The sequence below is a fragment of the Gossypium hirsutum genome, chromosome D01 (assembly GCF_007990345.1).
Source record: "Gossypium hirsutum isolate 1008001.06 chromosome D01, Gossypium_hirsutum_v2.1, whole genome shotgun sequence".
In the NCBI taxonomy this organism is placed as follows: Eukaryota; Viridiplantae; Streptophyta; class Magnoliopsida; order Malvales; family Malvaceae; genus Gossypium; species Gossypium hirsutum.
The window spans coordinates 9,241,180-9,255,908 of NC_053437.1; positions in this window are offsets into that span (position 1 = coordinate 9,241,180).

Below are 14,729 nucleotides of genomic sequence, written 5' to 3' on the forward strand. Positions count from 1 at the left end.
TTTGAGGGTTTTTGGGAGTAACATTTTGAGAAAAAATAAATGGGAGAGTAAAATTTTAGTGGGAAATGGATTTTGGGTAGATTGGGGGGTTGGGAGGGGAAGGGAGTAAAGGTTTTGGGGGGAAAGTGGGAAGGAGTAAAAGTTTTGAGGGAAAAGTACAAAAGTTTGGGAGTTTGGGGTAAAAATGTAAAATATTATAGTTTGATATTCGAATTATTCAATTTATTCGAGTTATTCGAATTCGAAAACTCAACTCGATTCGAACTCGAAATTCAAAAAAAAAAATTCGAGTTGATTCGAATAACTCGATTAACTCGAATAACTCGATTCGTTTAACTCGAAATTTGAAATTTTTTTTTCGATTTTTTCAAGTCGAATCGAGTTTTGTTCACCCCTAGTAATAATGGTAAAATGTAAAAAAAATCAAAATAAAGCTTTGTTGAAGTGATAAAAAAAATATTTTGTAAATATTAGTGGTATGGGTTCAAATCTCCCCATATGTAATTTCTTTTACTAGTTTATTAACAATATAAAATGACAAAAGCACTCTCATAATAATATAAATTATTTTATACATGTAGGGGTATTTTCGTAATTTATTTAATCGAGTTGGTGATTAGTTAACCCATTACAGCAACTCAGTCACAAACTTAAATAATAGTATAGATAAGAGGAAGAAATAAATATAATTATATTTTTATTTTCATTATTTTAATTTTGTTATTATAGATTTATATGAAATTTTATGAGTTAATAATTAGTTTTGTATATATTTTTACATTAATTTATTTTTATTTATTTTATTTTAATTATTGTTTTATACGGTGTTTATATTTATATATCAACTCATCTAATAGTTGACATAGTTTGTTTGGTGATTTTAATTCTAAAAAATATTTTTTTTCCATGTAAATTATTCATAATGATTTGATTTGCAGGTACTTAAATAATTTTTTGTAGTAATGAAATTTAGTGAAAATAATTTATTACATAAATATTTTTATTTTAAATTTAATGAATAATCATAGATTATGTATTTCAAAAGAGTTGATCCATATTTTTAATTCATTGGATGATTGAGGATTTATGTTTGGTTATCTCTAATTTTAAATGATTAGTTTTAATATCTAATCAAAATTCAATTTTAGGATTGTATTTGATTTTTTTTTTATTTTTTAATGCACATATGTAAATGAGTTAGTAAATAAAATGACTTGCAATTTGATTAACATTATTTATTAGAAAAGCGCTTTGGTTTGTTGAATTGGTTTCAAAATAGATTTTGTAACAAGTTTTGTTAGGATATAAAAGAATAGTAAGAGACTAGAATTGTTTATGCAATCAGGATTAAATAATCCTAGCCTTGTTCAAAGAAAGAATTTATTAAACACTTTTACAGGTGCAATAATTAATTTAAGTCTAATCTATCTAATATTGTAACACCCCAAAACCCGGCCTAGAAGTTTAGACCGAATTTCTGAAGTCACATTGATCACCGAAGTGGTCGTGGGAAATTTTAGTTTAACAACCCGAAAAATATTACAATATTTAAAGCAAAACTTATAGTCTAAAATCGTATACATAAAATTCAGATTTACAGAAAACACTTAATTAACCAGTTTAAAAAAAACGTGACGCTTCTAAGACCTTCACATACTAAGTCCAGCATCAGAACAGTGACACGTACTTACAGTGATATACAGATCCAGAAGGTATACACAAAGCCAACATCCCAAACAAACGTACTCAAGCAAAGCACTTATCATCACACACAGTGTTACAAACGTCATTACACGCAAGAACAATCACAAATGATAAGTCAAACAGACAGAATGTAGGCAAACAACTTTACACCTAATCACTTAATCAGATGCTTATGAATGCAGTCAGGTAGTGAAAATGTAATACCCTAAAAATTACTACAGTAAGAAAGTAAGATAATATCATTGATATAGTAAAATGTAATACTTTATTTGTAACAATCACAAATTATGACATATTATTTCAAGAAAGGATTAAATTACAAAAGTGAGAAAAGTTTTGTTGCCCAAGAGTAAATACTCAAAATTTGAGGGGTTAAAGTGTAAATACGAAAAAGTTGAAGGACCAATAGTGTAAACATTTTAAGGGTGGAATAATCTAGAAACTAAAGAAAATGGATGAATTAGAACCAAATTGAAAAGGTGAAGAATTTTGAGGGACTAAATTACAATTTTACCAAATTAAGTGATGACTCAAGGATGGAATTTCAAAAGATTATAAAGGGAAAAATGGTCAAATAGAGAGAAAGAGAATTCTATAAGGTAATGATGATGATTGTGATATTTTTAATTAATTAATTACATAAATGTTATTTTATTAAGATTTTTAGTATTATTTTATTATTAAATGACTAATATAAAAGGGAGGAAAGATGATGAAAAAAATTATCATCTTTCCATGTAACCAACGTTAGAAGAGAAGAGAAGAGAAGAAAGAAAGTTGTAACACCCCTAACCCGTATACGTCGCCGTGTTAGGGTTACGAGGCATTACCGAACAAACACAACCATTATTATTATTTTTTTTACTATGTTTTAAACTTACTAATACAAACTAATTCATAATTTATTCTTGATGTAACCAATCAAGACATATAATCAAGTTTCAATCATACTAATTATCATTTATACAAATAGACTTATACTATGGTTGAATCATTTAAATCAATTACATTGAACATCCAACCTAGAATATATAAAACTAAGTTTAAACATAATGATCAAGCCATGTTTAACTAAACCGAATTTAAGCATAGGAAATAAACCATTAAAACATATTCGTTAATACCAAATTCAAAACAAAAAGAGATAAGCCATTTTCGCATGGCTCATATTCACATATCCCAAAAATTTAAACATATTAACTAGACTATACATGCCATAGGTTTGAGTTCAAAATATATAAAATACCAAAGACGGTCGATAGTGTGATAGATTATGCTGATGATCCCCGAGCTCGTAACGAGTCTCCAAAATCTATAAGAATAGATAGACAAAGATAACAAAAGTAAGCTTTTATAGCTTAGTAAGTCTATAGCGTATATAAAAATACATATAAAAGAATCACATAATTATTTAAGTAAATTTATCGAAACCACAAATATCAAATATAATTACTAACCAAACATTTCTATATTAAGTCATTTTGTTTAAATCTAAAAGAATGTATATTTAACTAATATACATAAACGGACTAAGGTATATACATTATATGCATAAAATCAAATTACTAACATAATCATTATCTGCATATACAGATTTTTAGAGTACTTGTTATTCATACTTCGTCGGATCCATTTATATGTTCAATTACATATACCAAAAGCATAGTTTTTATACTTATAAACTATAAAGGCCGAATACACATATTCACTTATACCCACCTATGCCGAATGCATACATATATACACTCATAAATATCCAACAATTTTCATGACATCCGATATATATATACATACTCACTAATCACAAAGATTCGAACAATTATATACTCATCAACATCTTGAAACAATATTCATACATTCATCCATTTCATATAAAATCATATCTATATTTATACCAAATGCTTAGAATCACTTAATTCATCATATTCGGATCACCGGCACTTAGCCTGCTAGGCTTATAGCCTGATTCAGATCACCGGCACTTAGCCTGCTAGGTTTATAACCTGATTCATATCACCGGCACTTAGCCTGCTAGGCTTATAGCCTGATTTAGATCACCGGCACTTAGCCTACTAGGTTTATAACCTGATTCATATCACCAATTCCAAACTTGAAAATACAATGATTCAACTGAATACATTTATATATATATATTTTTGAGTCTATCATAAACATATATAATTACGTACTCATAATCAAAGCATGAATTTATATTTGTATACTCATACATATTCGAATCTAATATATATACATCCATAATTTCATTCCTAAATCCATATAAGGTATCATGCATGTATATGCAAGCCTGTTCGATCCACACATATATATATATATATATTACACACATATACATATATTCGCACATTAATATAAACACAACCATAACATTTGAACTTTTAATTGAGTCTAAAAATTTATACTTTTATATACATACCTATTCGAACATCACATGTATATGTATGAAATTCACACATCAACTAACATAAATTTTATACTTGTAATTATAACTCATTAATTATAAAATAAATATACTTATATATATATTGATTTGATAACATGAATTTTTGCTAACAGACTTACCTCGGACAGTGAAAAATTGAAATCGGATAATTAGCTGACGATTTTGGTTTTTCCCCGGTCTAGCTCCGATTTCTTTGGTTCTTGATCTAAACATATTCAAAATGAGCTAGTTTAAATATTATTAACTTCAATTTAATCCAAAAACACATAAATGGGAAATTACAAATTTGCCCCTAACATTTTACATTTTTCACAATTTAGTCTGAATTACACAAAACACAAAACATTCAAATTTTGACTATACTATGGTTAGGCCGAAACTTCATTATACTCATACAAGTCCATGCATTTCATTTATTTCGTATTTTAGTCCCTCAAAAATTTATTTTCACAATTTAGCCCTAAATACTCAAATTCATCAAAAATCCCAAGACAAAATATGTTAATCTAACACATATATTTCATATTTCATCAACTAACATCATAAAACTCAAACATCCATCAATGACACATTTCAAAATCATCATCAATTCACAAAATTTAAGCATGGGTTTTGAAGAACACAAAACAACGATATCAAAAACGTAAAAATTATCAAAAACCGAACAAAGAACTAACCTTAATCAACATTCAAATGGCCGAATGTAGCTAGGTTCTTCTTTCTTTTCTTTTGTTTAGTTTCGGTCATAAAGATGAAGAAGAAATAAAATAAAATGATGATGGCTTATAATATTTTTTATTATAACATAATAATATAATATACATAATCATAACCTTTATAATTAATATTAATAATATAAAAACTATATGCCATCACTTAATGCCGTCCACTAGCATTTAAATGAATTAATTGCCACATAAGACCTCCATATTAAAAGAACATCCACTATTCAGCCCTTTTAAAAATGATTACAAAATTTTTATTTTACGCAATTTAATCCTTTTTTTAATCGGACACTCAAACGACGAAATTAAATCATGAAATTTTCACACAAGTAAATTCACACATAAAAATTATAGAAAATAATATTAAAATATTTTTAGGACTCGGATTTGTGGTCCCGAAACCACTATTCCGATTAGGGTCAAAATCGGGTTGTTACAACTCTCCCCCTCTTTAGGGATTTTCGTCCCCGAAAATTCTTACCGTTGAATAGGTTTGGATAACGCTCTTTCATCGTATCTTCTGACTCCCAAGTTGCTTTTTCAACTCCGTGTTTATGCCACAATACTTTAACTAACAGAATTTTCTTGTTTCGTAATTCTTTGATCTCATGAGCCAGAATGCTAATCGGTTCTTCTTCATATGACATATCTGAGTTAATTTCAATCTCCGTCGGACTAATCACATGTGAAGGATCAGATCGGTATCTACGGAGCATCGAAACATGGAATACATTATGAATCTTTTCTAACTTCGGCGGTAACATCAATCTATAAGCAACCGGTCCAACACGCTCTATAATCTCATACGGTCCAATGAATCTCGGACTCAATTTGCCTTTACGACCGAATCTGAGTATTTTCTTCCATGGTGAGACTTTCAAAAACACTTTATCCCCGATCTGAAATTCTATATCCTTTCTTTTCAAATCCGCATAAGATTTTTGACGATCCGATGCTGATTTCAGACTATCCCGAATCACTTTCACTTTTTGTTCAGTCTCTTTAATCAAATCAACCCTGTGTATCTTATTATCACTGAGCTCGGTCCAATACAATGGTGTACGACATTTACGACCGTACAAAGCTTCGTAAGGTGCCATTTTGATACTAGATTGAAAACTATTGTTTTAAGCAAATTCAATCAAAGGTAAGTATCGTTCCCACGTACCTTCAAACTCGAGAATGCAACATCTCAACATATCCTCAAGTATCTGAATGATTCGTTCAGATTGACCATCTGTCTGCGGATGGAAAGCTATGCTAAAATGTAGTTTCGTACCTAAAGCATCTTGTAGTTTCTTCCAAAATCGTGTTGTGAATCTCGGGTCTCTGTCTGAAACAATAGAAATAGGCACACCATGCAATCTCACAATTTGAGAAACATACAATTCAGCAAGTTTATCGAGTGGGAAATTTGTGCGAATCGGAATAAAGTGTGCCGATTTTGTCAACCTATCAACAATAACCCAGATTGCATCTTTCTTTCTCGGTGTCAACGGTAAACTGGATACAAAATCCATCGTGACTCAGTCCCATTTCCATTCAGGTATCATGATTGGCTGAAGCAATCCAGATGGTACCTGATGCTCGGCTTTTACTTGCTGACATATTAAACATTTCGAAACAAAGTCAGAAATGTCTCGTTCATACCATGCCACCAATAATGCTGTTTCAGATCATTATACATTTTCGTGCTACCCGGATGAACAGAAAATCTACTACTATGGGCTTCATTCAAAATCATCTGAATTAACTTTGGATTTTTCGGAACACATAATCAGTTTCTGAATCTCAAACACTTCTCAGCATCAACTAGAAACTCTGAATCAACATTTAAGTCACACTGAGCTCGTTTTGCAATTAAATCATCATCGACTTTCTGAGCTTCACAAATCTGTTGAACAAATAACAGTTTTGCTTTCAACTCAGCTACTATCGCACCATCATCAGACATAGCCATATGCGCGTTCATTGCACGCAAAGCAAATAGTGATTTTCGACTTAGGGCATCAGCAACAACATTAGCCTTTCCCGGATGATAGTCAATCACAAGCTCGTAATCTTTTAGCAATTCTAACCATCGACGCTGTCTCAAATTCAAATCTTTCTGAGCCATCAAATATTTCAGGCTTTTGTGATCGGAATAAACATGACATTTTTCTCCAAACAGATAGTGGCGCCATATTTTCAACGCAAATACAATAGCGGCCAATTCCAAATCGTGAGTCGGGTAATTCTTTTCATGCGGCTTTAACTGTCTCGAGGCATAGGCTACAACTTTGCCTTCCTGCATCAAAACACAGCCCAAACCATTTAAGGATGCATCACCATAAATAACAAACTCTTTACCCGATTCTGGCTGAACTAAGACTGGAGCTTCGGTCAAAAGAACTTTCAATTGATCAAAACTTTTCTGACACTTTTCTGACCACTCGAACTTAACATCTTTTTGTAGTAACTTTGTCATCAGGGTCGCAATCACAGAGAACCTTTTCACGAACCGTCTATAATAACCAGCGAGCCCCAGAAAGCTTCAAACTTCCGAAACATTCCTCGGAGGTTTCCAATCAAGTATAGCTGAAATTTTACTCGGATCAACCCGAATACCCGATGCTGATACAACATGGCCCAGAAAACTGACTTCACGTAACCAGAACTCACATTTACTAAACTTTGCATACAACTGCTTATCTCGCAAAGTTTGTAACACAAGTCTCAGATGTTTGGCATGCTTATTTTCGTCACGAGAGTAGATCAAAATGTCATCAATAAATACTACCACAAACCGATCCAGATACTTTCTAAAGATCCGATTCATCAAATCCATGAAAATAGCAGGTGCAATAGTAAGTCCGAAAGGCATAACAAGAAACTCATAATGTTCGTACCTCGTTCGGAAAGCAGTCTTTGGCACATCAGAGTCTTTAACTCGCAACTGATAGTAGCCTGATCTCAGATCTATCTTTGAAAACACAGTAGCCCCTTTCAACTGATCGAACAAATCATCAATCTGTGGTAACGGATACTTATTCTTTATAGTCACCTTATTGAGTTACCGGTAATCAATGCACATTCTCATCGTTCCGTCTTTCTTTCTCACAAATAGAACTGGTGCACCCCAAGGAGAGAAACTCGGTCGTGCAAAACCTTTATCAGTTAACTCTTGCAACGGTACTTTCAATTCTTTTAATTCGGTCGGTGCCATACAGTACGGAGCTATAGAGATTGGAGTCGTCCCTGGTACTAACTCAATACCAAACTCTACTTCTCGAATAGGTGGCAAACCCGATAATTCTTCAAGAAACACGTCTGAATACTCACACACTACTGGCACAGATTCAATCTTCTTTTCGGTCACTTTGCTATCAAGAACAAATGCAAGGTAAGCTTCACAACCTTTTCTCATATACTTCTGAGCCAACATCGAGGATATTATTGCTGGTAAACCATCCAGGTCATTAGATTCAATGCGAATAATCTCATTATTCTGACACCGTAGATCAATAGTTTTCCGTTTGCAGTAGTTTACTATAGCATCATGCAGAGTTAACCAATCTATACCCAGAATTATATCAAACTCGTCGAATGGTAACAACATCAAATCAGCTGGAAAACATAAATCTCGAATCATCAACGGACAATTCTTACACACTTTGTCAACCAACACACACCGACCCAGGGGGTTTGATACTTTAATTACAAACTCAGTAGACTTAACAGGTAGAGTCTTATTGAATACTAAGGTCTCACACACATAAGAATGAGTCAAACCAGGATCAATCAACGCAATAACATTAGTATCATAAAGAGTGAAAGTACCAGTAATAACATCTGGAGAAGAAGCCTCCTCTCGAGCTCGGATAGCATATGCTCTTACAGGTGCATGAGCCTCAGATCGAACTGCTGTGTCCTTTGTTCCTCTCTGACTACCACTTACATTACTCAAATGCCTTGGCGGTCTACCCCGTACTGACACATTACTCGGTCTGGTATTCTGCACAGTATTTTGATCAGCTACCATCAGACACTCTCGAATGAAATGATCCTTTGAACCACACTTGAAGCAAGACCGATCATGAAATCTACAATCTCCAGGATGCCATTTCCCACAATGCTTGCACTCTGATCTATTTTTTTCAAACACTACCAACGCTAGCAACTGAAGTAGCTCGTGAACTCATAGGGGGTCGATCTCGATCATACTTAAGAAACCCTGCAGTAACTTTAGATCGACTATGATCCTCTCTGGATTTCCTTGAGGTCGACTGGAAGGATTTACTAAATGATCTTTTATGAGAATCTCGAGCTTCATAGTCAGCTTTCCTTTTCTCTTTCCTGAGCTCCTCAGCTTTACAAGCTCGCTCAACAAGTACTACGAACTCTTTTATCTCAAGTATACCAACTAACAGTTTAATTTATTCATTCAGCCATCTTCAAATCTTTTACACATGATAGCTTCAGTCGAAACACACTCTCGAGCATATCTACTGAGTCTCACAAATTTCTGCTCATATTCTGTCACTATCATACGACCCTGTTTCAATTCAAGAAATTCCTTACGTTTCTGATCAATGAATCTCTGGCTGATGTATTTCTTACAGAACTCAGTCTGAAAGAATTCCCAGGTCACTCGCTTTTTCGGAACTACCGATACTAGTGTATTCCACCAGTGATATGCAGTGTCCCGTAGCAAGGATATGGCACATTTCAAGCACTCGTCAGGGGTGCAAGATAACTCATCAAACACTCGAATGGTATTATCAAGCCAGAATTCAGCTCGCTCAACATCATCATCATCGGTAGCTCTGAACTCTTCGGCCCCGTGTTTTCGAATTTTATCAACAGGAGGCTTAAGTAATCTCATTGGATCACTTACTTGAGGTATAATAGGAACCGAAGATAGATTAGTCGGGGGTGGAGGTTGTTGTGCAACCGGATTAGTTCGGACATATTGAGTAAACCAGTCATTCATCATTTGGTAGAAGGCTTGTTTAGCCTCTCCCTCCTGGTTACTCGAGATCGGTTGAGAATCTACCGGCTCTGTCCCTTGTGCGGGAGCAGGCGCTATACTCTCAACGTCATCAGCTACGGCTCGATCGGGATCCATTACTATACGAAACATATTTTTAGATATCAGCAATCATCACACTATCTCCGTATAAAAATTATGGCATGTATAGCTAGACTCATACACACTACGTTAGTCCAAGAATCGACTAAACCGTAGCTCTGATACCAATAAAATGTAACACCCCTAACCCGTATACGTCACCGTGTTAGGGTTACGAGGCATTACCGAACAAACACAACCATTATTATTATTTTTTTTACTATGTTTTAAACTTACTAATACAAACTAATTCATAATTTATTCTTGATGTAACCAATCAAGACATATAATCAAGTTTCAATCATACTAATTATCATTTATACAAATAGACTTATACTATGGTTGAATCATTTAAATCAATTACATTGAACATCCAACCTAGAATATATAAAACTAAGTTTAAACATAATGATCAAGCCATGTTTAACTAAACCGAATTTAAGCATAGGAAATAAACCATTAAAACATATTCGTTAATACCAAATTCAAAACAAAAAGAGATAAGCCATTTTCGCATGGCTCATATTCACATATCCCAAAAATTTAAACATATTAACTAGACTATACATGCCATAGGTTTGAGTTCAAAATATATAAAATACCAAAGACGGTCGATAGTGTGATAGATTATGCTGATGATCCCCGAGCTCGTAACGAGTCTCCAAAATCTATAAGAATAGATAGACAAAGATAACCAAAGTAAGCTTTTATAGCTTAGTAAGTCTATAGCGTATATAAAAATACATATAAAAGAATCACATAATTATTTAAGTAAATTTATCGAAACCACAAATATCAAATATAATTACTAACCAAACATTTCTATATTAAGTCATTTTGTTTAAATCTAAAAGAATGTATATTTAACTAATATACATAAACGGACTAAGGTATATACATTATATGCATAAAATCAAATTACTAACATAATCATTATCTGCATATACAGATTTTTAGAGTACTTGTTATTCATACTTCATCGGATCCATTTATATGTTCAATTACATATACCAAAAGCATAATTTTTATACTTATAAACTATAAAGGCCGAATACACATATTCACTTATACCCACCTATGCCGAATGCATACATATATACACTCATAAATATCCAACAATTTTCATGACATCCGATATATATATATACATACTCACTAATCACAAAGATTCGAACAATTATATACTCATCAACATCTTGAAACAATATTCATACATTCATCCATTTCATATAAAATCATATCTATATTTATACCAAATGCTTAGAATCACTTAATTCATCATATTCGGATCACCGGCACTTAGCCTGCTAGGCTTATAGCCTGATTCAGATCACCGGCACTTAGCCTGCTAGGTTTATAACCTGATTCATATCACCGGCACTTAGCCTGCTAGGCTTATAGCCTGATTTAGATCACCGGCACTTAGCCTGCTAGGTTTATAACCTGATTCATATCACCAATTCCAAACTTGAAAATACAATGATTAAACTGAATACATTTATATATATATATTTGAGTCTATCATAAACATATATAATTACGTACTCATAATCAAAGCATGAATTTATATTTGTATACTCATACATATTCGAATCTAATATATATACATCCATAATTTCATTCCTAAATCCATATAAGGTATCATGCATGTATATGCAAGCCTGTTCGATCCACACATATATATATATATTACACACATATACATATATTCGCACATTAATATAAACACAACCATAACATTTGAACTTTTAATTGAGTCTAAAAATTTATACTTTTATATACATACCTATTCGAACATCACATGTATATGTATGAAATTCACACATCAACTAACATAAATTTTATACTTGTAATTATAACTCATTAATTATAAAATAAATATACTTATATATATATTGATTTGATAACATGAATTTTTGCTAACAGACTTACCTCGGACAGTGAAAAATTGAAATCGGATAATTAGCCGACGATTTTGGTTTTTCCCCGGTCTAGCTCCGATTTCTTTGGTTCTTGATCTAAACATATTCAAAATGAGCTAGTTTAAATATTATTAACTTCAATTTAATCCAAAAACACATAAATGGGAAATTACAAATTTGCCCCTAACATTTTACATTTTTCACAATTTAGTCTGAATTACACAAAACACAAAACATTCAAATTTTGACTATACTATGGTTAGGCCGAAACTTCATTATACTCATACAAGTCCATGCATTTCATTTATTTCGTATTTTAGTCCCTCAAAAATTTATTTTCACAATTTAGCCCTAAATACTCAAATTCATCAAAAATCCCAAGACAAAATATGTTAATCTAACACATATATTTCATATTTCATCAACTAACATCATAAAACTCAAACATCCATCAATGACACATTTCAAAATCATCATCAATTCACAAAATTTAAGCATGGGTTTTGAAGAACACAAAACAACGATATCAAAAACGTAAAAATTATCAAAAACCGAACAAAGAACTAACCTTAATCAACATTCAAAATGGCCGAATGTAGCTAGGTTCTTCTTTCTTTTTCTTTTGTTTAGTTTCGGTCATAAAGATGAAGAAGAAATAAAATAAAATGGTGATGGCTTATAATATTTTTTATTATAACATAATAATATAATATACATAATCATAACCTTTATAATTAATATTAATAATATAAAAACTATATGCCATCACTTAATGCCGTCCACTAGCATTTAAATGAATTAATTGCCACATAAGACCTCCATATTAAAAGAACATCCACTATTCAGCCCTTTTAAAAATGATTACAAAATTTTTATTTTACGCAATTTAATCCTTTTTTTAATCGGACACTCAAACGACGAAATTAAATCATGAAATTTTCACACAAGTAAATTCACACATAAAAATTATAGAAAATAATATTAAAATATTTTTAGGACTCGGATTTGTGGTCCCGAAACCACTATTCCGATTAGGGTCAAAATCAGGTTGTTACAAAAGTTTTTCTTTCTTTACAATTTGGTCCTTTCACAAAAAAAATTCACTATTTTCACCTAGAAATCAAAAGAATTTTCATAGCTTCCAAGGGAGAAAAATAATAAGGAGACAATGGGGAGCTAGAATGTCAAGTTAGATTGAAGAAATAGAAGCTGGAGGAGAGAGAAAGTCAAGTTAAAGACTGAAATCAATAGCACAAGGTAAGAACATCAAGATTTCAATATATTTTTAAGTTTGTTATTGTTGAAAAAGTATGGAAATGATGTTATAGTAGAGTTTTCTTAAATAAAGTCTTATGTTCTTGATATATTAGTGAAGGGAAATAAGTGAAAATGAGGGGAAATATTATAGAGAAAGGGAATTAGGGAGTTATAAATTTAGTAATCAACATCTTGCACTAAAATAGTTTTGGACAGCAGCAGTAGGTTAACTTTGAAAAATCACCATATATTGTGCAAATCGAATTAAAGGATGAAAAGAATATGAAATTAAATCTTATTAAGTATAGTTTCTCATAGAAGAAATAGTGTAAGTAATGGAATTGTAAATCATGAGATATAATAAATTTTGTGAGACAATGTCAGAATGAATTCAAGTTCCCCTGTTCTGACTTTGGAAAATCATAAAAAAATTGAATAAAAACAATTAGAGGCTTAAATTTATATGTTTAAAATCCTGAATGAGTCTATTTTCAATAGAAACTAACAGAAACATCATCCAAATTCTGTACAAAGAGATAATTAATTTTTAGTGAAGAGGGGTCGAAACTGTCAAACAGTAAAACAGGGAAAATTTAAAGAATAAACTGTACTTATTGGCTAAACCAAAAATTCTAAAAATCTTATGATAAGAAGGTATGTGAGTCTAGTTTCATATGAATTTATCGTATCTTAATTTGGAGTTTCGTAGCTCAAGATATAAATAATTTAGTGGCTATGACTCAAGTGGACAACTTTGAATTAATATATAAATAAATGGTGGAATTATAGATAATGTTACATATAAGCATATTATACATTAAGGATGTGTAATGGAGAGGAGGAGGAAAATAAATGATTATTCAAATAGCATGAGTTCTCATTAAAAATGGTCAATTTGCATGTTTTAGGTTCAAGGACTAAATTGAATAAAAGTAATATTTTAAGGGTAAATTGGTAAAAATGTCAAAAAGTGACCAAATTGCATGAAATGAATTGTTTTATTATTTAAATTACTAAATTGAATGAAATATTAATTTATATCAAGATTGGGTGGAAATTCGAGGAAAATAGAAAATTACCAAAATATCCCTAAATTTTGGTATTTTTACAATTTAGCCTGGTAAGTTCGTGTAACTTGAATTATATTCTTAAATGATTGAAATATATATATTGGATTGAGAAATTGATTTGAATTGTGAACATGAGAAATTGTGAATTGAATGAAATGGAAATGAAGCTTTGAATTACATGAGTAAATATCGGATCTCGTAGGCCCTATTTGTTATGTATATAACATTTCGAGGATATGTTGTAAAGAATTATAAAAGCACATTACTAATTTAAAATTTTAAATTCGGATGAAATTTTGTAACTCGGTTTAATACGTATGCAAATGTATGTTTTTTAGTAATGCCTCGTACCCTATTCTGGCGTCGAATACGGGTAAGGAGTGTTACAATGTGACATCGCCAGATTCAGTCATAACGTTTAGACCAGATTTGGGGTGTTACAAAAAACCTACCCATCCAGCCAAAACACCTCTCCGTCCC